Source organism: Triticum aestivum, chromosome 2B (genome assembly GCF_018294505.1).
Source record: "Triticum aestivum cultivar Chinese Spring chromosome 2B, IWGSC CS RefSeq v2.1, whole genome shotgun sequence".
Lineage (NCBI taxonomy): Eukaryota > Viridiplantae > Streptophyta > Magnoliopsida > Poales > Poaceae > Triticum > Triticum aestivum.
In genome coordinates, this window is record NC_057798.1 from 9,333,392 (window position 1) to 9,356,053 (window position 22,662).

A 22,662-nucleotide genomic window follows, 5' to 3' on the forward strand; every position below is an offset into this window, starting at 1 on the left:
CTAAAATGTGGAAGTTTGGTGCTTTAGAGATAGGGCCGGCACGCTTTGCTGGAAAGCAATAAGTCAACAAAACAAGGTAGGTCTACCCCCTAATAAAGGTTTCGCTCGACGACCCTGTATCCATTCTCGATTAAAGCACGGAGAGTTAGGTTTATTATCTCCAGTTTGATGCTATCTTCTCCACGACTTGGTTCTTATGGATCTCCTCCAGGTCCTAGGCATCTTGTCTCTAGCTCTGCTCTCTATCGGTAGTAAAATCAGTACTTTGTCTTTGCCTGTCTCTGTCCATTCCTTCAACACTGATGGACTCAGAGTGGCATAACCCCTTTAATAAGAAGCATAAGACCTAAAGCGAGGAGATAGAATCGAAAGAATGATAGCAAGTTCTTTGAAAGTGGGAAGAAAGCCAAGGATACGATGGTGTGTAGGGTCTTTCAAATCAATCAGGAAAGCGTGAGCTGAGAAGGAACACGGCTTTCCGCGCCTTGACAAGTGGATCTACCAAGAATAGCTTTTTCAGCCGTTACTTATTATATAATAGCTCGGTCCGCTCACGCATGTGATTGATTTCTCCCCTCTCTTTCGAAAATCTTCCATTCGAACAGGAAGATTCCCTTCTCGCTGTGTATCCAGAACCTGAGGATGATGAGGATCTATAAAGGTTCTTTGATCGAGCTCTCGCTTCGGCTTCTTTTGTTGCCGAAGACCAGGACCCGTCTTATTTGCTGAAAACCTGTCTGTTTAGGGACTCTTTCCTTTCAATGGACATACTTGCCTGGAACTGATTCTACCTTGAGAGAGCTTCCCTCTTTTCTGATTCCTTCCCTTTGACCACCGAAAATACAACTTCTAATAGCCATTTCTATTTTTTAGATGTTTCAAACAAGTGATTTTACACTTTTATCCTTCCTGTCTTTCCCCGATAGAGGAGTTTGACCCTTCCACTTCTGCCTTTGCCCTTTGTACTTCTTCCCGCAATTGAGATCCCTGTTAAGGAAGAATATCTCGCTCGTGCTTTTTTTGCGAGGAAATCGCTCTACTTTTTCCAGCGATGAGTGATTGAGTAAGGTCTAATTCAATCTGTGTTATGACCTACCTTTTTTGATTGAAGTAAACGAGAGCTTTACTTCTTCTTTCCAAACCCTAAGGTTTGAGCTTGTCCTCGGGTCGGATTCGGATCCTTTTCTCTCTTTTGAAATTCCATAGATATAGATGTCTCGACTGTCGAATCCGAATCCTTAGAACAACTCGATTCCGTTGACTCACTGTCCATTTGTCCTTCAACCGGATTAATGGTCAACGACTTTGACAGCCTTTCCTTCACACAAGGTTTTTAATCCATCTCCCCCGCTTAGGGCAGTAAGGGGAAGTAGCGATATTCCGATTCCTTCGTGGGGAATCAACGAAGGTAGCCGCTCCAGCAGCTTTAGTACTTAAGTTAACGCCCCAGCCCTTATCCCGCGATGAGAAGGTAGATGCGGTAAGCCAACTCCTATCCTTCTTGCGGAAAGGGCATTCAATGCCATCTTCATTCCCTTCCTTGCTTCGAGGAGCAGGTCGAATAGTCAAAGAAGGGGATGGCTAATTCCAGGAATAGAGTAGCATTCTCAAGCACTACCCTCCGTTTTTTTTCAGTCCATATAAAACAGTCAATCTACCAGCAGCAGAGGCTGCAGATACATGTCCACCACCTGTTTATCTACTACCATAAGCGGGAGCAGTTGCAGGTAAAGAGTGTTGTGAGGGCTTTCATTTGCGCGTTAAGGGCAGTTTCTGTTATAGCACTAGAAATCTGTGCCGTTAGTCGAATGCTCGGAATGAAAGAATGACTATTTCCTTGCTGGAACATAATGACAACCGCAGGAATTCGGAATAAGACATGTTAAGTTTCTCCTCTTTCTGTCTAATGACTACTACGACATACCTAGACTATAACATTCCTACGGAGTGCTACCCATAGATTACAGAACACTTGGCATATGTTGATTGAGTCCTGGTATAGCTCCCTCACTCGCTCTACTTTGAATCACGAATTAGCATATGAAAAGCGGCGATCTTTCTCTATTTCTTCCTCTTCCACCAAAACAAACAAGTTGTTTTCGGGCGTCAGGCAAACTTAGTTCTTCGTTCCTCCGGTAATTGGATTGATATATAAGGATTGGGGTTGTCACCTGTATGCTTCTTATCTTTGGCTTCGAACAAGGGGAGTCCTTTCAAGCTTCATCAAATCCATGGCACAAGGTCTGTTTTTCATTATAGAATCGAGCAAGAATCGGATTGTGAATTAGGATTGTATGCAAGAAGGGATTCGGAAACAGGAAAGCGAGTCAAGTAATCCGAATACGTAGCCACTCTCATTCTAATGCTTATATCCAGAACTAGTTCACCGAACAAAGGGACAGAACTACTGACTAAACTGTAGCGAGCTAATACCTAAACTAGAACTCTGAAATAGCACTCATTCATTCAATTATTTGAAGCTAAGGTGCGGGAAAAGATAAGGTTAGATATGAACTAGTTGACTGTTCGATTGAGGGACTACGATGCATTTGACTCATGTTTTTATTCCATTCCAGGCATAACATGAGTCGATTCGATGGTATTCTGATGACCCAACATCTTAGTAAGTTTCACCCCGACTTGAAAGTGGATACTGTAATGCGAAATGGTATTATGTACGAGGTTGCTGTTTCTAGACGTGTTCAGGACGGTAGGAATAAATCACGTCTCCTTTTCAAAATGCGGTGTTCTTTGTTGATTCTCCCTGATTCGTTAGCAAACTTAGCTAAACAATTGTGTTGGGAATAAGAAAGCGATGTCGGCGGAAGAAATACGAAGAAACCTATCACACTTTTGCAGTATAGACGCGGTGCACCTGATTTTATAGGCATCGGAATGGGTTTATCTTGGAAGATCTTGACTTCTCCGTGCCTTCTGCCTCCGACACATCATATCTCCTATGCCGACCTCGTACTTTTGATCACTTCTTCCTTACGAATTGTATCTATTACAAATTGTGTCTATTTAAGCTTTTTCTCGATTGATATTCATTTTTTCATCTATTTCATGAAATTTACCTTCTATTAAGCGATAAAGAGCAATTGACGAAGTCAGCAGGAAGTCCGTCAGATGACGGTATGGATCAAAGGAATCCTCCTATCTTCGACTGAACACCCTTTTACTGGGATTTCGCATTCCTATTCCGATTGGCGGAAGCCTTTCTTTCTGTTTGTGCCGCCCTATGGCGATTTCTTACTCAACGTTTGCACTTTCTTACCAACTCTTGTACAAGTTAGGTTCAGCGTTGTTCTGACGATTAAGATTTCTCTGTTTGACGGTTTTTACCTTCAACAACCTTTGTTGCATCACTTCTCGATAGCTTTAGTGCTCGGAGAGTAAGCATAGCATATTGTCAGCTAGTTATTTATTGATAGCAAACAGCTAGTAGGTCAAGCCGGAGCCTTCACTCACTCAGCTTGGGTCAGCACCGTATCTCTAATTGGCGGAGACGAACTCCAATCCACCCACTTCATTTGTTTCCCAAGGAGGGTCATCAGCGAGTCCGCTCTCCCCAAGGTAGTTAAAAGGCGTAGGTACGCATTCCCCTGCACCAATGTACCGAAGCACTTTACCTTTAATCACTAGATGGGCTCGAGCCAGGGTCCTATTTTCGTTCTCCATGACTTCAAAGCTGCTTCTCTTTATCAATTCTGGACAGTTCTATAAACATTGGTATCAGGGGTTCTATGACCAAAAATCTTCTATATTTTGTTCTCCTGGCGTTTATGTATTTATTATCGATGTCTCATTGCGATGACTGTCGTCAGCAAGTATCCAGTGCCCATAGTCGAAGAACTCCTGGATGTCTGGTGCCTCATGGTTTTCTAAACCCGATCTCAGAGCTGGTTATCACCAGATTCGTATGGCAGCTCGCGATGAATTCAAAACAGCCTTCCAGACTCTGGAAGGGCACTACGAGTACAAGGTCATGTCCTTCGGCCTCGCGGGAGCACCAGCCACCTTCTTGGGAGCCATGAATGCCACTCTCAAACAAACCCCTTCTGCGCAAATGCGCCCTGGTGTTATTTGACGACATTTTAGTCTACAGTGCCTCTCTTGAAGATCACACAATCCACTTGCAATCAGTGCTTGAGTTGTTAAGAAGGGATCAATGGCAAGTCAAACGCTCAAAGTGCTCTTTCGCTCAACGCCAGTTATCCTATTTGGGCCATACTATCAGCCAGCATGGGGTTGCCACTGAAACCCACAAAATTAAGAACATTGCCAACAGGTCTTCTCCGCAATCAGTCAAAGAAGTCTGCAGCTTCTTAGGTTTGGCCGGCTATTACAGGCGCTTCGTTCGCCATTTCGGCATCATTGCAAAGCCACTGACACATCTCCAGAAGAAACATGGGGAGATCCTGAGCTTTGAGGCAACTAAAGAAACAGGATGCTTTTCAGTTATATTTAAGAACAGAAGAGGAAGACAAAGCAACCCTAGGATTTCTCTGCTCCCAGTGCTTAATACGAAAAGCTCGACATAAACCCAAGGACGGGCAACCGCTGCTAAACCAGGATCTCCATTTCTAAATGAGTGGAATTTCGATTCTCTAACTGCTCAAATAGCAATGGTTTCCTGTTCCGCATTGACCCTAGGATTGGCGGCTTGGCTTAAAGAATATGGGATTCTCTTTCCGGTGGAAAATGGCATCTGAAAATGAGACTGAGACCCACTTTTCGAATTGTCAGAGGCTATGAGATCCACTTTCTTTTGGAAAGGAGAAGGGAGAAGCAACATTTCAACTGTGTGAGGATGGACTCTAGACCCACTCGTTCTGATTCTGTGATTGCAATTTCTCAAAGTGGATCATAAAGTTGATCCTGTTTACTAACTCACTCTCGAAGTAGAAGTACCGGACCAGGTAACCAGAAGATAAGGCCACTCGGCAAGACTGGACTAGTTTAACACGGCTATCTAGTGGAACACTATATATATAGGACTTGTAGAGCTTGAAAAAGCTTGTTTTGGTCTTTTTTTCTCTTTTCTGGGCACTGGACTTCATAGACAGACTTACCAACTGATGAGCCAAAGTAGCAAATTTCTTCTTCCTGGGAGGGGCGGACTCTACGTTGGTAGATCGAACTTTCATTTCTTCCTTCCATTTCATATGTTCAAGTAGTCTCCTTTTCAAGTAGATACGCTTTGATACCAGACTGGTGTGCATTCTATGCTTACCCAGCGAGCGAAGGAGCGAGCCAATTCCTCTGTTCCGGTAGAGCCAATTCCTTTGAAGAATTGTTTACTTTCTTGTCTTTCCTCCAGTGAACAGAGTGGAAGACCAGGTATCTTCGTAGTTGGCTCTAGAATGATTGCTTGCAGGGTTTCATATTTTCCAATGATCTGCTTAGTTGGAAGAGATAGATAGGAGAAGCGAATGCCAGATGCGCGGTGTGCCAATCAATCCAATTTCGTGAGATCGAGTCAAGATAAGAAGGCAAAATTCTTTGGAGTAAAGTCGCCTGGAAGAAAGAATAGGAATTGATCTAGCTATAGTATAGATAGAGTGTCAGATGAAATGCTTGACAAGGCAAGGAAACAGAACTTCCACATCCTCTGTTCACACTACCTGGATTGGAATTGGTTCTATCGAGATATACTGACTTGAAACAGGAATTTCTTGGTAACTGCTGCTTCTTTCGTTCAGCGTTAACCGTTTCTTGGATGAGTTATTCTGTTTTCTTAAGGAGCTATCCAGGCCCAAGACACTCAGCTTTATTTGCCTCCCCAAGAAAGAATAACTCATCCTTATGAAAATTTGTCTTGGGCCTGGATAGCTCCTCAATTTTGCAGACTAAAGCTGAGTGTCAGCAGGGTCAGTTTACGTTGGAATTGTAACTAATTATTGAAAGGTCTGTGATGTGGATTGGAAGCGGCTAGAAGAAACAAAAAAAATGGCTCATTAGTTGGGAAGTAATGCATATGACCTCTGGAGGACGGATAGTCCTAATCGACTCAGTGTTCAACAAAAATGGTTATATACATGATGTCTTTTTCCAAGTGTTGAAAGGCGTGGTACAAAAGTTGTACTTTAGGTCCAGAATTTTCTGGCATGGTGATAATGAAAAATATATAGATTATGACAATGGAGGTGCGCAGTTGCTCCACGATTTGCTTGCATGTGCGTGCAAAGAAGGTTCAATATCCAAGCGGTTTTACTCGCCATTTCCACACGCTTCGTTTTTGGATATTTATGTATAGCTGCTACATTGAGCTCACGCACGTGATCAGTTGATCCTTCCTGAGTCCCCACAGTGATGGTCGTTTATGTGGTGATGACTTTGACCATAACCATTGTTGGCTTTGCCCGAGGAGTACACTGGATATAATCACATGGAGACTTTGTGGCGCGCACTCACTTGTGCTTTTCTCTCATGTTCACACTAACTCAAGACAGCTGATGAACAAGTCCTTCGGTAGAAAGACGTACACGAGTAAGGTGTTTTGGAGGACGAGCTTCATGGAGCATGTTATTTAAAACTTCAAAAAAAAATTGGTTTCAAAATAATTATTCGCAAAGAAGGATGTAATGTATATGCGTGTAAAATTTCATGATGAAATACCTTGAATTATAGGTTGCACAAAAAAAACGTGGACTTTGATAGTGAACAGTGCATGTGCTAAAAAGCAACAAATTTGGTTTTTCCTTGTAGCTCTCACTTAAGCGCATTTAATAATGAAGTTTTACACACATATACATTACATTCTGTGCATATTTGTATTTTTCAGAATTTTTTGAAACTCAGAAGTATGATTTTCTTGAATTGTTCAAAATTCAGCTCCATGGAGCCCGGGCTCCAGTAGAATTTTCGGACACAGACGTACTAGTACCTGATCCGCTATTTGCTCCACACTACCATCCACGAAATTTCTATAGAGGAACCTTCACGACTGCACATATGCAAAAACGTATGTGGACCAGCATGTGTGGACGAATCTGTGGACAGTTGCATAACATGCTGAAACGATAAAGAAGGTTGACGAGGGCATGACCCCAAATAACACTCGCCAGTCCACATCGATCCACGAATCAAACAAGAACGGTTAACGCTGAACGTTAACTCCAATCTGTTGTAGTGTCTTCTCTTCAATGTGTTATGCAAGAAAAAGCTAGCTTCTGCAAGCAAAGGGTAAAGTCAAAGCTGCCATTCTCGGCGATGAAAACACGCAATACTTCCAAATTTCAGCTTCCCAACAGTTCTGAAAAAAAAAACAGATTCCCCTCTTAGACGATTAGGGGTTGTAATTGTTGCCTCACGGTCACAAAGGGGTAATCGTAAAAAATGTACTGTATTCTCCAACATTTACTAGGACATCTTGGAATTTCCGTGTATATATAGACCGCGTTTTACCAGATCGTATCGTGTCCCCAAAATCAAGATCATAATTTAACAGTAGCTGGCCGTAGTCGTAGCTGCCATGGACGCAGACATAGTTGACTGTGACTTCTAAACCAGCCACGTGGTTACAGCGGTGACCATCCACCCCAGCTCAAGTGCACAGGTGATTGTTTGCGACAGCAAAGGTCTATACGTGTTGAAGACTTTTCACGAAGAAAATGGCTTGGAGGATGTGACTTTCTAGAACAAAAGAACGCGAGGAAGGAAGACACATAGTTGCAAGAGGATTTTTTTCGACCTATTCTTTCTGTTACTTTTCTCTTTGTTTGTAACGCTTTTACATCACATGGACTTCACGTCCAACACGACACAGCAACATGCCCAACAAGTACTACCTCTGTACGAAAATAGAAGACGTTTTTGCAGTACATTTTAAACTGCAAAAATGTCTTGTATTTTGATACGGAGGGAGTACAACGCAACAGCACCTGCTACACTCCGGTTACGACTCTTTCCTGAGCAGAATTCGGAAACTAGAACATAACACAATCTACGACTCAAACTTGAGGCAATCCAAAATGTGACTCATTCGGATACAAGTATTTGCGAGTCAAATCTTGATTAACCGCCACAAGTGCAAGGTGTTGTGCTGCAAACACATCCGGGCCAATCAGGGTTGCCAGGCTGCAAGAGCAATTTTATAACCATTGTAAATCGGTGTTCAGTTGTTGAAGTAAACATGGTCACCATGATGATCAGAATTTCTAGCTAGTGCTTTAAGCAGAGCAAGCATTTCCGAAACAAATTATGAGAGAATGAGTTAAGACAGAGAACAGCTACCAGGGAGAAAAAAAGGAGTATATATGGCACATCAATTTATTTGTCTTCACCAATTCACATCTAACTAGCCGTGTCTTTCTACGTATTACTTTACTAGATGATCAGTTGTGTCATGGCGCAAAAACAAAATGCATGTGAGAAGTGAGGCTAACTATCGAAAGGAATTATAAGGAATATGTAGGTATATAAGATATGTTGTGATCTACTCTAATACAGGTGGGGTTCTCAGTTTTGTACATGAAGTTGTTGGTGCACCTCTGGGGTACATCATTGTCCGGGTTGCGGCCCTGGACCAGCTCGGGTAACTTTTTGGGTTCACAAAAACTAGGTGACGCAATATTAGGTTGAATCACCAAAATCATCTTAAGTTGAATCATGATGAGCTTTTTGTGGTTAGTCATCCCATGATCAATATGAATTACATTTCCACACTGCATGAGAACTTAGATGTAGGTAGTCAGACCATAAACACTCGATAAAACATTTGAGGTAAACCTACTGTATATATCTTTATTTTTTTTCTTTCGTACCGCCAAACTGGCCGGGTTCCACTATCATCAGATAACAAAACAACACCCGGTGCAAGTGAAACCTACTGTATTTATCACTATCAATGAAAACACAAACATTTAATTTATCTAGTGACTTAACTGGTTTTCCAAATGCCAGCCCTTGAGACGCCGTGGCAATGAGCAGAATGATCTCCACTATAACAAGCAGAAGAACCATGTCCATCTGGAACCTCCCAGCCCAAACCATGTTGATATGGCAAAATGAAAGTTGTTGGCTGTTGCACTCACACCACCCCCTCTCTTGTACTATTGTCACCATGCTGCTTCTAGGTCTCTTATATACATAAAGGATTTGTCCGGAAATTTGAAAAAATATCGTAGCCGGTATGGATGTGCGCTCTGCTTAATTTTGAATATGTATGTATAGCTTGCAGAAGCGCTCTTGAGTTCTCAGTTGGAATAGTCCTAGCCGCCATGGACACAGACATACTTGATGTGGACTTATGTGCTCAAGACTACTAAAGGTCTGAACGTGTGGAAGACTTTTGACGATGACAATGGCTTGGAGGATGTGACTTGCATGGTCTGAATCTGTTAAGATCGCCGCGTGGTTATTGAAGACTTTCGAAGATCACAATGGCATGTAAATTTCTTGCATAAGAAGTAACTTGGGACATATGATCCAAGGCTAGATAGAGAAGTGTGGATCGATGAAAGAGGATGGCAAGTAAGTAAGTCGTGCACTTGAAAAAAGGGTACCATGGAACAAGAATTCTCACAGGCTTAATGGGCAGTGAGCTGCTTTTTGGCCTTGACCAAATCCCAGTATGCAGCTCAAGTCTATAAAAGCAACACATACATACGTCTACCAGAGTACCAAAGCACAATAGAAAATTCAATGATGTCCATATTACATACCAACAACATGGTACGTCCTCTGTTAGCCATCCTCCTCCTGTCATCAGCTTTGAACCACTTGTCATCTGCTGCAACACTAGCTGATAGTAGCACCCACACCAGCAGAGATGCTCTGCTCTGCCTCAAGTCCTGCATTGGCGGTACCACACTGGCCATGGCTACGTGGAACGACGGTGCCTCACCGGATTTCTGCACTTGGCTTGGGGTCACATGTACAAGGAGGAAAGGGCAACCACCCCTCGTGGTGGACTTGGATATGGAAGCCGAAGGACTCTCCGGTGAGATCCCACCATGCATCTCCAACCTCACTTCTCTGGTAAGAATCCACTTGCCCAACAACCAGCTCTCCGGCCATATCCAGTCGGAACTTGGTCGGCTCTCTGGACTCAGGTACCTCAACCTCAGCGTCAACACGCTCAGCGGCACTATCCCTCTCAGTCTTGGTGTGCTTCACAACCTTTCTTCTCTAGACTTGGGTAGCAATGGACTATCCGGTGAAATTCCACCTTTCATGAAGTCAAAGCTCACATACCTAAGTCTAGTCGGAAACAGCCTTACCGGAGTCGTGTCGCCATCGATGGAAAATCTCTCATCCCTTACATACCTCTTGCTTGCGCAAAACCAGTTGCAAGGATCCATTCCTGATTTGGGTGAACTGTCAAGCCTACAAAACCTTGATCTCTCCTACAACAATCTATCAGGGACAGTACCGCCCTCCATTTACAATTTGTCCTCATTAAACTACCTTGGGTTGTCCAACAATAATCTTGGAGGAACACTACCTTCTGGTATGGGCAACACACTTCCTAACATCCAAATACTGATGATGCATAATAATCATTTTGAGGGGGCTATCCCAGCCTCGCTGCAGAATGCCTCCAGCATGACGATTATCCATCTAGGCAACAACTCTTTGACTGGGGTGATTCCTTCTTTTGGCTCCATGCCAAACTTGAAGCATGTAATGTTGTACTCAAATCAGCTAGAAGCCGGAGACTGGGCATTCTTCTCCTCCTTAGCAAATTGTACACGTTTGCAGCAACTGAACTTGGGTAGAAACAACCTTCAGGGAGATTTACCACCGAATTCCATAGAGAATCTGCCCAAAAGCTTGACCGCTCTAACTCTTCGGTCAAACATCTCTGGCACCATTCCCTTGGAGATTGGAAACTTGTCTAATCTTGCCATGCTCTATCTTGATAGAAATCTTTTCGGTGGGCCTATACCTTCTACCCTTGGTCAACTAAGCAATCTTGTCGTGCTTAGCCTATCACAGAACAATTTTTCTGGGGAAATACCTCCTTCCGTTGGAAGCCTACACCAGCTGCAAGAGCTCTATTTGCAAGAAAATCAATTGAGTGGAAGCATACCTACAAGTCTAGCCAGCTGTGAGAACTTACTTGCATTAAACCTTTCATGTAATACCCTTGGTGGAAGCATAAGTGGAGACATGTTGGGCAAGTTGAATCAGTTGAGTTGGCTACTTGATTTATCACACAACCAACTCGCAATGTCCATACCAGTAGAGGTAGCTTGATAAACCTTGGTTCCTTGAACATCTCCCACAACAATCTCACGGGAAGAATACCGTCCACACTCGGTGCGTGTGTCCGATTGGAAGCGCTTCGTGTAGAAGGGAACCTCCTACAAGGAAACATCCCACAATCACTAGCAAACCTGAAAGGCATGCAAATGTTTGATTTCTCCAACAACAACCTATCTGGTACAATTCCAGAGTTCCTCGAGACCTTCACCTTGTTGCAGTATCTGAATATGTCCTTCAACAACTTGGAAGGATCAGTCCCCATAGGTGGAGTGTTTGCTAACACAAGTGGTATTTTTGTCCAAGGAAATCCACACCTTTGTTCAAATGGTGCATTAAGAGAGCTTCCTAGATGCTTTGCTTCAGCATCCACAAAAAAGCAAAAGTATTTTGTTCCTATGATGATAGCTCTGTTAGCTCTTGTTGCACTTGCCTTAATCTTGGGGGTGTTCAATTTTTGGTTGAGAAGGAGATACACATCCGGTGAGAGAATTGGCCATTCATACATGGAGTTGAAAAGGATAACATACGGTGACGTAATCAAAGCAACAAATAGTCTTTCTCTAGCCAATGTGGTCGGCTCCGGGCAATTTGGGACTGTCTACAAAGGTTGGTTCGACGCGGAAGATGGTACGGTTGCTGTTAAAGTCTTCAAGCTCAATCAGCATGGCGCATTGCATAGCTTCATTGCTGAGTGCAAAGCTTTGCAACACATCCGCCATCGGAATCTCATGAAGGTGATAACCGCATGCTCAACTTATGACCTAGTGGGAAATGAGTTCAGGGCTCTAGTCTTTGAGTATATGGCCAAGGGGAGCCTTGAAGACCGACTTCACAACCACCAGTGTGGTGGTTTGAGTTTAGGCGCAGTGATCTGCATATCAGTTGACATTGCTTGTGCTCTTGAATACCTACATAACCAGTGCATCCCACCGGTTGTTCACTGCGACCTAAAACCAAGCAACATACTTTTCGACAATGATGATACTGCACGTGTCTGCGACTTTGGTCTGGCAAAGCTAATTCATGGGTGTTCATCTGGAGGGCAGAGCGACACAACAAGCATAGTTGGACCAAGGGGATCTATTGGGTACATACCTCCTGGTCAGTATATTTTACAAGCCCATTATGAAATAATGTTAATGAAATGTAGTATGACTAACTATATCAGTTGCTAGTTTGTTTTTTATTAATACTAGCATGTTTCACTTTTGTACTCCGTTGAAGAACTTTTTGTTTTTTGCAGAGTATGGCATGGGCAGTGAAATCTCAACCGAGGGTGACGTCTACAGCTATGGCATTGTTCTTTTGGAATGCTTACACGGAAACGGCCTACCAATGAAGAGTTTAGTGATGGCTTGACGCTCCACAAGTATGCAGATGCATCACTTTCACTTTCACGAACCCAAGGCATTCTTCACCCCGGTCTTACTTTAGAGACGGGAGATCAGTGTGTCGGTCATATCCCAAACTTGCAAGAGCACAACACATTTGCACTAAAGGATATTGTACTCTCCGGCTCCTTAGACTTGGCTTATTATGCTCCGCGAAATCCCCGAAGGATCGCCCAGGGATGCATGATGTCTACGGTGAAGTAACTGAAGTAAAAGAGGCATTTTTCTCTATTGACAACTGAAGGCAATGACCCTACATAATGAAGGCAAAGACAATCGACGAAGATGAAGATGAAGAGATGAAGCTCGTTGCTTCGACCACAGCATGACAGCATGTTGCTATCTTTTTTTCCTTTTCTGTAAGCCAACATGTTTGGCTCACTGTAATAATTTGGTTACATACACTCCCAATGTCCCGACAAGATCTTCTGATAATCTTTTCATACATTAATAAAGATCCCTTTGGCTTATAATGACGGGCTTCTACTAGGGCAATTTTTTTTTGATATTTTCTTTGCTGAAAAAACTAGAAGACTATAGAACAAAAACACATTGTACACGCCTGTCAGATCCCCACGTAAACAAATATTAAATGATAAATACAGTTGGGTCTCTACAGCTCATTTTCCAGTTAACCTCTCGCCACGAACTTGTAAATTTTCATCAAAATTTGTGATCATTTTGTGACCGAGGCAAAAACTTTCGAGATACAAATGAATAGCCATAGAGTTGTCTTTTTCGTACAAGTAATATTTCACAAGATATAGCTTAATTTAAAACCATGAACTATTTCACATTTTTTGGGAACTGAAAACAAATAGTACTGGGGTGACAGAATTACTTTCCCCTGTGCATGAGGTCACAGGTGTCTAATTTATCTTAAAATGAAGACCTGTAGTAGAGCTAGGAAAAACTTGAAACATAATTATAACCATGACATGTTTGGCAGTTTCAAATTAAACCATGTCGTAAACTGCAAAAGGATTGGCTGAACTAATCTGCACTCTGAAGTTTTCCATATACACAGGTTGCCTGGTCATACATGAGGGATCATCTGTTCCTGCAGGCCAAGGTTGCAACCACACCAAAATGATGTATTAAAATCACCAGACAAATACTCTTTACACAACACACATACAAAAAAACGCAGAACCATAAATCGCGGGCTCCTGGTCGCATGCAAGTACATCAACTTCTAACATTCGGCTTCCACATTCTTATCGCACGAAATAGCATAGTGCGTCACCCAAGAGCCTTTTGTTACACTCTCCGTTCAGCAGGGAGGAATGGTATACCTGCATCTGACCAGCACCTAAGAGCACCCCAAACATTTACTTACTGGGCCTAGGAACTCTAGAAAGCCGTGCGTTGGTGGGGGTGAGTTTTCATCTGTTTTACAGGGCAGGTGTTTGCGGAATGCCCTGACTGCACCCGTTACGCCGTCTTCAGATTCCATGGCCTTGGCAAGCTCCACAGCCTTTTCTTTCACCTGAAAATCACATGGGGAAAATACATGTTTGCTGTAATTTTACTAATAGGAGATCATACAATAAGTTCTGAATCAGGGAAGTTTAGTTTAGTACTGATTTGTGTATATGTCCCAAAGATGTTCCAATCTGAGAACTTAATATCTGAATATGAACATTCTAACTATCCAATTTAACGGACCGGTTCCTGTTTCTTGGCAGTAACCAGTCCATTCCTGGCTTTTGGAACCCTGCTGGGTACCAAACTACAAATGCACCAGTGCAATTAGGAACGGAGGGAGTAATTATCAGTATATCAGTATATCAGTATATCATAACCATATCTGCAACACTGCCTGCAGCCTACCTATGCACATCTGCGTCCATATTCTTGTTATCTATTTTTGCGATATGAAACAAAAGAAAAAGTCTCATCTGCCCAAGCGCAAAAAAGTTGTAGAGTTACCTCTGGATCCAACATGAATTTTATAGCATCAACCAACTTCTGCAAAGTGAATTGATCAACCGGTATAGGCGAAGGCCCTACCCCTCTAGCATGCACCCGCTCACCCCAGAATGGTTGGTCGCCAAAGAAAGGTACAATAGTTGTAGGACACTACTAATGAAGAGTTCAATGATGGCTTGACGCTCCGCAAGTACGTAAATGCATCGCTTTCACGAACACAAGACATTCTTCACCCCGATCTTACTTCAGAGACGGGGGATCAGTGTGTCGATCATACCCAGAACTTGCAAGAACACAACACATTTGCACTGAAGGATATATGTGCTCTCCGGCTCCTTAGACTTGGCTTATTATGCTCAGCGGAATCACCGAAGGATCGCCCAGCGATGCATGATGTCTACGGTGAAGTAACTAAAGTAAAAGAGGCATTTTTCTCTATGGACAACTGAAGCAATGACCTTATATACATTATTAAGGCAAAAAAGGCAGTCGATGAAGTTGAAGCTCATTGCTTTGACCACGGCATGGCAATATGTTGATAACTTGCTATCTTTTCCGCTGCCATCTTTTTCCTTTTCAATAAGTCAATCTGTTTGGCTCACTGTAATAATTTGGTTGTGTACGCTATAGATGTCTCAGCAAGATCTTTTGAGGATCTTTCCATGTTAATAGAGCCCTTTGCCTGATAATGATGGGTTTCAACTGGGGACATTTTATATGTTTTCTTTGCTGGAAAAAGAAGAAGCCTGGAACAAATACACATAATATGCACCTATCAGATGCAAAATACGGTTGGAAGTGAAAAGCTCGTTCTCCAGTTCACCTCTCACCATGAGCTTATAAAACTCAAATTTCTACAAAAATATGATCAATTTGCGACTTAGACAAGAAAAATAGGTATATAAATGAACAAACCTCAAGTAATATATCCATAGAGTTGTATTTTCTGTACAAGTCACAAAATTCATATTTTTCAAAGTTTTTGCAAATGCATATGATATAGCCTAATTTACAACCATGAATTATTTCACATTTTTGGAAACTGAGAAAAAAAGTACTGGGGTGACAGAATTACTTTCCCCTGTGCATGAGGTCACAGGTCTCTACTTTATCTTAACCTGAAGACCTGTAGTAGAACAAGGAAAAACTTGAAACATAATTATAACCATGACATGTCTGGCCGTTCCAAATTAAACCATGTCGTAAACTACAAAAGGATTAACTGAACTAATCTGCACTCTGAAGTTTTCCATATACATAGGTTGTCTGGTCATACATGTGAGATCATCAGTTGCTGCAGACCAAGGTTGCAACCACACCAAAATTATGTATCAAATCACCAGACAAGTACTCTTTACACAACACACATACAAAAAACGCAAAACGATAAATCACAGGATCCTGGTCGCATGCATGTACATCAACTTCTAACATTTGGCTTCCACATTCTTATCGCACACAATGGCATAGCGGTCACCCAAGAGGCTTTTTTACACTCATCTTTCAGCATGGAGGAGTGGTATAGCTGCATCTGACCAGCACCTAACGGCACACCAAACATTTACTTACTAGGCCTAGGAACTCTAGAAAGCCGTGCGTAGGTCGGGGTGTATTTTCATCCGTTTTACAGGGCAGGTGTTTGAGGAATGCCCTGACTGCACCCGTTACACCGTCTTCTGATTCCATGGCCTTGGCAAGCTCCACAACCTTTTCTTTCACCTGAAAATCACATGGGAAAATACATGTTTGCTGTAATTTTACTAATAGGAGATCATACAAACTAGTGAGTTATAAATAAGTTCTGAATCAGGGAAGTTTAGTTTAGTAGTGATTTGTGTATATGTCCCAAAGTCGTTCCAATTTGAGAACTTAAGATCTGAGTTTGAACATTCTAATTATCCAATTTACAGGAATGGAACCAGTACGTGTTCCTGTTTCTTGGGAGTAAATGGTTGAAGTCTTGACTACAGTGTCTTTTCCTGGCTTTTGGAATCCTGCTAGGTACCAAACTACGAATGCACTGGTAAGTTACCGACGACAACAGTGTCTTTTCAAAAACTCAAGTAAATGGTTGTTCATCTTGACTACAGGAATCGATATATTCTCAGAGAGGAAGCACTAAAACTAAGTATATTTGGATGAAGTCTTCATGTAAACAACGTTGAAGGTCTTAAAGGGTGGATGGATAATGGGTGTAAAGTTCTAAACTTCTAATTATCAAGGTGACAATCTAGCTTTCAAATAATTATAACCATGACATTTGTAGTTTCAAATCACATCATTCTGCAAACTGCGAAAGAGTAATTGAACTGATCTCCCTTTTTAAGTTTTCCACGTAAACAGGTTGCCTGGGCCTACAGAGAGATCGTCGGTTGCTGCAACCACAGGAAAATGGCGTATCAAATCACCCGCTAGTGGTGATTAATGAGCTGGCAAGGCCACAGACACGCTTTGCTTGACTGAAAACAGAGACTTTGAATCGCTATGAGATCAGGATTGCTGTGCTTGAGCGTCCAGACTCCAGAGGCTTGGTTCACACCAAGCCAGCTTCTCACCAGGGTGAAGAAGGGCCAGACGTTTTTTCTAGTAGCTGAAATAATTTTGTAGTCTTTGTTCTGTTTAATCTAGATAACCAAGACTTGTCGTGAAACTGTTTTTAGAAGAAAGTGATCTTAACAACGAATAACCATGCACAAGAGAAAGTCTTCAGAGAGTTGGGTGTTGAGATAATTTGTAAAGAAGATGATGTTAGAGATACTCAACCTTCTACTAGCTAGGGATGTTTTTTCTTTGATATTTTGTTCATTTGAAAAATTTGATGCATGTACGAAAACACATTGGACGCACCTGCCAGATGCCTGTGTACAAATATTTCATGAGAATTTCATTTTTCCAGCTCTCGGCACCAACTTACAAGATTTCATCGAAAAAATATGATCATTCAGGATGTAAGTTATCTTTTTTGCACAAGTGACAATAAGGTGTACTATTTAATAATTATTACTTTCAACCGTACAGACGTTTCTACTTAATTTGTCTTAAAATGAAGCCCCGTAGCAGAACTAGGAAGAGCTTGAAACAAATAATTATAAACATGACATTTCTTGCGGTTTCAAATCCTAACATAGTGCAAAATGCGAAAGAGTAATTCAACTAATCTGCCCATTTTGAAGTTTTCCACATAAGCACATTGCCTGGTCCTACATGAGAGATCATCAGTTGGTGCAACCACATGAAAATGGTGTATCAAATCAGCAGCTTGTGGTGATTAACGAGCCGGCAAGGTCACAGACACGCTTTGCTTGACTGAGAACGGAGACTTTGAATCGCTAGGAGGTCAGCGTCCAGAGGCGTGGTTCACACCAGCCAGCTTCTCAACGGGATAACTAGGAATAGCCGTAGCTTCACACTCAAAGCTGTAACCTCAGCGGGCCCGCTGCTGCCCATGGTGTGGAGCTTACCGCGTCGTTAGGTTAGTCATAGTGTGAAGTAACTTAGATTATTAATATGCGTATGTTACTAGTCTATATTATTATCTTCATAGAACAAAGTAACATAAAGAAGGTATCATATATGGTCTCGTTTGTTTTCCACATAAGCAGGTTGCCTTGTCCTGCATGAGAGATCATCGCTGCAATTTACACATGAAAATGGTGTATCAGATCACCAGCTAGTGGTGATTAACGAGCCGGCAAGGTCACAGACACGCTCTGCTTGACTGAGAACGGAGACTTTGAATCGAAGGAGGTCAGCGTCCAGAGGCATGCTTCACACCAGCCAGCTTCTCACCGGGATAACTAGGAACTAGATCGGCAACGCGAGGGTGCTGGCCCCAACGACTTGGCCAAGCGGTAGTAGAAAGGCAAGTTTAGCACAGGTTGCAATCATATATGCAAAACATCAATGATATAATGCATTGCCATATAAAATACAAGAGTCTTGATTCAACCCACCAAATCCAAAAGAAATAAACTCAGTACACATTTCGCCAAGAGCACAAAGTTGATTCTGAATTCAAGTTTACATCGCCTCAATCTCATAATAAAGATGCTAATTTTCAAGAGGCATCCTTGAGGTCACCGTGCTGAACAAGGACCACTTGCAATAACATAATCAATAGCAGTTCAAACTACCAAAACTAAAACCACTATCTGCATCTCCATACATAACACAACAAAAGAAAAAAAATATAAATAAGTGGTTAAAATCACTATTTAACCACTATATTCCAAACAGGATCAACAAATTATTCTCAGATCCTAGAGTGAATGCCTACATCATGGTCACACGCAATGGGCCTCCAATCACTACAATAATTGACACAAGGATCCGATTCGTTCTAGGTGAATTGAAGTTCCATGTTTGCACCTAAAGCCAAGCAAGAGCTCAAACTCGAGCCCCCGTACCAGGCCGAGGTTGTCCATGATTCACAAGCATGTCCTTTAACTTCTGGACCTGCAATCTGATGAGATGCAGCAAGCATGTCAACATTTATCTATTTCAAATGTGGAGAACATACTCTTGAAATTTTGTTTTATTTGGATTTGAAGGTTTAGGGGGGACTTACTTAGTGAAGCTGCTAAACATGTATTGAGCTCATTCCTCCTTCGGTTGTTCTCACTAAACTCTCATGGTTGAATACCAGGATCACTACTAATTTCTGAAATGAGAAGTACCAACTACAAACAACACCAAAATCACTTATAATCGCAGAGATAGGTTGTAATCAGAAATCAAAGAGATCAACTAAGGACCACTAAAACAGAGTAGAAACCTGCATATATTTGTGAAACATAAGTTGTAATCAGAAACTAAAGAGATAAACAAATAAAAATGAGTGCAAGTCTCATTATTTTGGAAGTCCTATTTGATTAGGGAAAGGGAGCAAATGACACTCTTAATCCATCCTAGTGAGGCTACAATATCCAAGAAAAAGAAAGCCAAGGGCAGAAATGAAGAAGTAATTCCTTGAACAACTATGTGGGGGTGCCGGTCCCAACTATGTGGTCAAACAGGTAACTATCAGTTAGTAGTAAACATGGTTTAGGTTAGTAGGAAGTTCTATTGATGCATTTCATATCATCTGTCTACTTAGCCGCCAACTCCTCCTAAACTCCCACTGCCCCCTCTCCTCCTCCTCCTGCCTTGCCTCTCTCTCTCCCTCCCTCCAAACCCCAACCCACGCCCGCCTCCGTGCCCCGCCGCCGTCGTACACACAGATAGGTTTTGGTGGGTAAAAACCGTTCTAGCTTACAACACATACACACAGACTCTGGTCGTACACACAAATAGGTTTTGGTGGGTACAATCTGTTCTAGCTTACAACATATATACAGACTCTGGTCGTACATGAGAAATACAAAACAGAGCACAAGCCTGGATTCATGTGTGTTCTTTATCTATTTGGTTTGACCAAGATATCTATGACCACCTCTAATTATCCCGTTGTCTAAATAACGTAGCTTACAAATATTGTGTGTATCTATATTTCATTTAAATTGGGGTTGTTGGTGCTGAGTTAAAAAAAATCTAATACTGGACATGGTAGACATGACTATCCCATCACAGAACATGTACACAAAAAATTAAATCAAGCCATGTCAAAATAATAAGTTACTTTTATATTCTTCATATTTTTCGAATTTCTTTGCTATTAGCAATCAACGAAGCTCACACCCAAAAGGAAGTGGAAATTAAGGGGCTCCTAACATCATGGCATCACAAAGACATGTATGGATGAAAGACTAACTAAATGTAATTAAAATTGAACAGTCCAAAAGGTTTTGATTTGCTAACTACAAGACCAAGGTAAAACCAGGGGCAGACCTCATGTATACTTGTTTGTGCATCGGACACCAACGATATGCAGCCAACTCTTCAGAAACCAATTGGGTCCTTGGCGAGCACACACTTCTCTAAATGCTCGTATTTTAACATGGTGATCTGCTCAACATTGCGAGTCGATCTGCAATAACAAAAGCAAAGCGTCGGCATTAGAATAGGAGGAAGTAAATGTTTGATCTTTCATAGAGGGCGAGCACACATTCTATATGGTCCGTAGGACGGGGGAAGATCACATAGTGGAAGATATGCATGTAACTAAATCAGAGGAGGCCCAACCTTTAAATCCTAATCCATAGGACGGGGGAAGATCACATAGTGGAAGATATGCATGTAACTAAATCAGAGGAGGCCCAACCTTTAAATCCTAATCCAGTCGCGCACACACACACGTCCACACACATACACATCTTTGTCATTAACAGGATATGGAAAATTAAATCAGATATATTACTAAAGAGTGGCAAAGGATAACCATCTACATTTAACCGTTGCTTGTTAATTAGGCAATTTAAGAATCAGCATCCAGTAAGGCAATAAGTACCACTGAGCTACAAAAAGAACAATATTTTCCTTTTTATAAACCAGAGAAATAGTGGACCAGTTAGCTGGAGATGAAAAGGAGCACGCCAAACTTCTATGTTACAGAACTGAGCGCAGAATGCAGGCATTTATTTAATAAATACAAAATCAAGGATACATTGGATTTGAGGCCACAAAGCAAACCTGGAATAAACATGAAACAAAAACATAATAAACCATAGCAAATCTCAACATGGGCATAACTCGCAAGACTTGGGGCATGAAATGAATGCCCGAAACTGGCCTGTCACATGGGTCCTCCCGTCAGCCCGATCACCACTGGGCCCTCCTTGTGCTGCCTGAATTCGAAGAAGTAGATTGAACTCTTCCTGAAAATATCATATGGATTTATCAAAGTGCGAGTAAAAAGCCACCAAGATTGCCCTCCTTATTTCAGATATTGAAATAAATAGTACAATGAGGAGAAATATTAGAAAACTATGAGAAACAATAAGTTAGAACTCAGAAATCACATCGAGTTAAGATGTAAGAACCAGTGGATAGTTCCACCTCAAGAAAGCAAATGGCCACTTGCAATTAAAACAGATCTAAGGCGCTTCCACAGATATGGTTTACTTTGAAGATAGCATTTTTATAAAAACATTGGCAAAATTTCAAACGACCTTGCGACCCCTTTGAATCTAAATACACTAAAAGCAACGCATCACTGTGCTGATAAGCGGCAAGCAAGCAAGAGCAATCAACACACTGACACCCTATATATAATATCTCTGCAACAATCTAATGATCCAACATAACACTTACATAAGTAATTCACAACTTGTAGACACGTAAAAAGAGATCAGGCTAATCAGGAGGAAGAGAGAAGTGTGGGTACCTGGAAGAAAGCTTACTGGCATAAATCCTTCTATGAACTCCTCATGAAGAACCAATAGCATTGTTGAACCATCGCTTATCCCAGAATAACAAAGTGCAACTTACTCTTAACCAGATTAGATCAAGGACCAACAAAAAACAATAAAAGATCAAGAACAACTTATATGCAATAAAGGTATGAGAGAGAAGAAATCTTTACATAAGACGTCTATAAACACCGGAGCATAAATAAATAACACCTTTAAACACAAATAAAAAGGGTTCAGGGTTCAATGCGTAGTGGGCTCAGATTTGCCTTTTCTCGATCATATAATCTACCCCCATCATCTCTTATCACCGGATCAACCTGTTTATACAGTGGAGCTGCCCTGGTTATCACTCAATAAGAATGACCATCCAAGGATAGAACAATAAGTATCACAGGATAAAAAAGGATTCTAGAGACAAGAGGGAGGATCCAACTTGATACCCACAGGTGCATCGGTTGCTCAAAGGCACACTTGTTTCAGCCACGGCTAATCATCATCGCCATAGCAAGAATTGCTTTCGACCAATGGGGCACGTGATTCAAACACGGTGGCATGAGATATCTCACCGTGGGAGTAACTATTCATTACTGCAGGAGTTCAGGCTCGATCCAACGGCCAAGATCAATCCGGAGCGAGATCCGACGCCAAAATCGCATCAGGAAATCAATCTGATGGCCGAAGGTGCCTGAGCTCTGAGGAGGCTTGTAGGAACATCCTTCTCTTATTTCTGGATCAATATGTTCTTACGAGGGTGAAACTGCCCTGGTTATCACTCATCAGAAATGACCATCCAAGGACAGAGCCACTAAAATAAGAACGTGATCAAAACAGCTCAA

General features: G+C 41.8%; 1 long non-coding RNA gene and 1 pseudogene across 1 annotated transcript; one reads left to right on the forward strand and one right to left on the reverse strand.

The window, feature by feature from the left end:
* Window positions 1–9,645: 9,645 nt before the first annotated feature.
* On the forward strand, window positions 9,646–13,028 carry LOC123039905 (probable LRR receptor-like serine/threonine-protein kinase At3g47570; annotated as a pseudogene).
* Window positions 13,029–13,593: 565 nt separating this feature from the next.
* Window positions 13,594–14,683, reverse strand: LOC123039906 (uncharacterized). The gene is made up of 2 exons (XR_006418011.1): window positions 14,538–14,683; window positions 13,594–14,094 (listed from the first exon to the last, which is right to left on the reverse strand). It is a non-coding gene; the product is annotated as an uncharacterized lncRNA (long non-coding RNA).
* Between the last annotated feature and the right edge of the window lie 7,979 nt (window positions 14,684–22,662).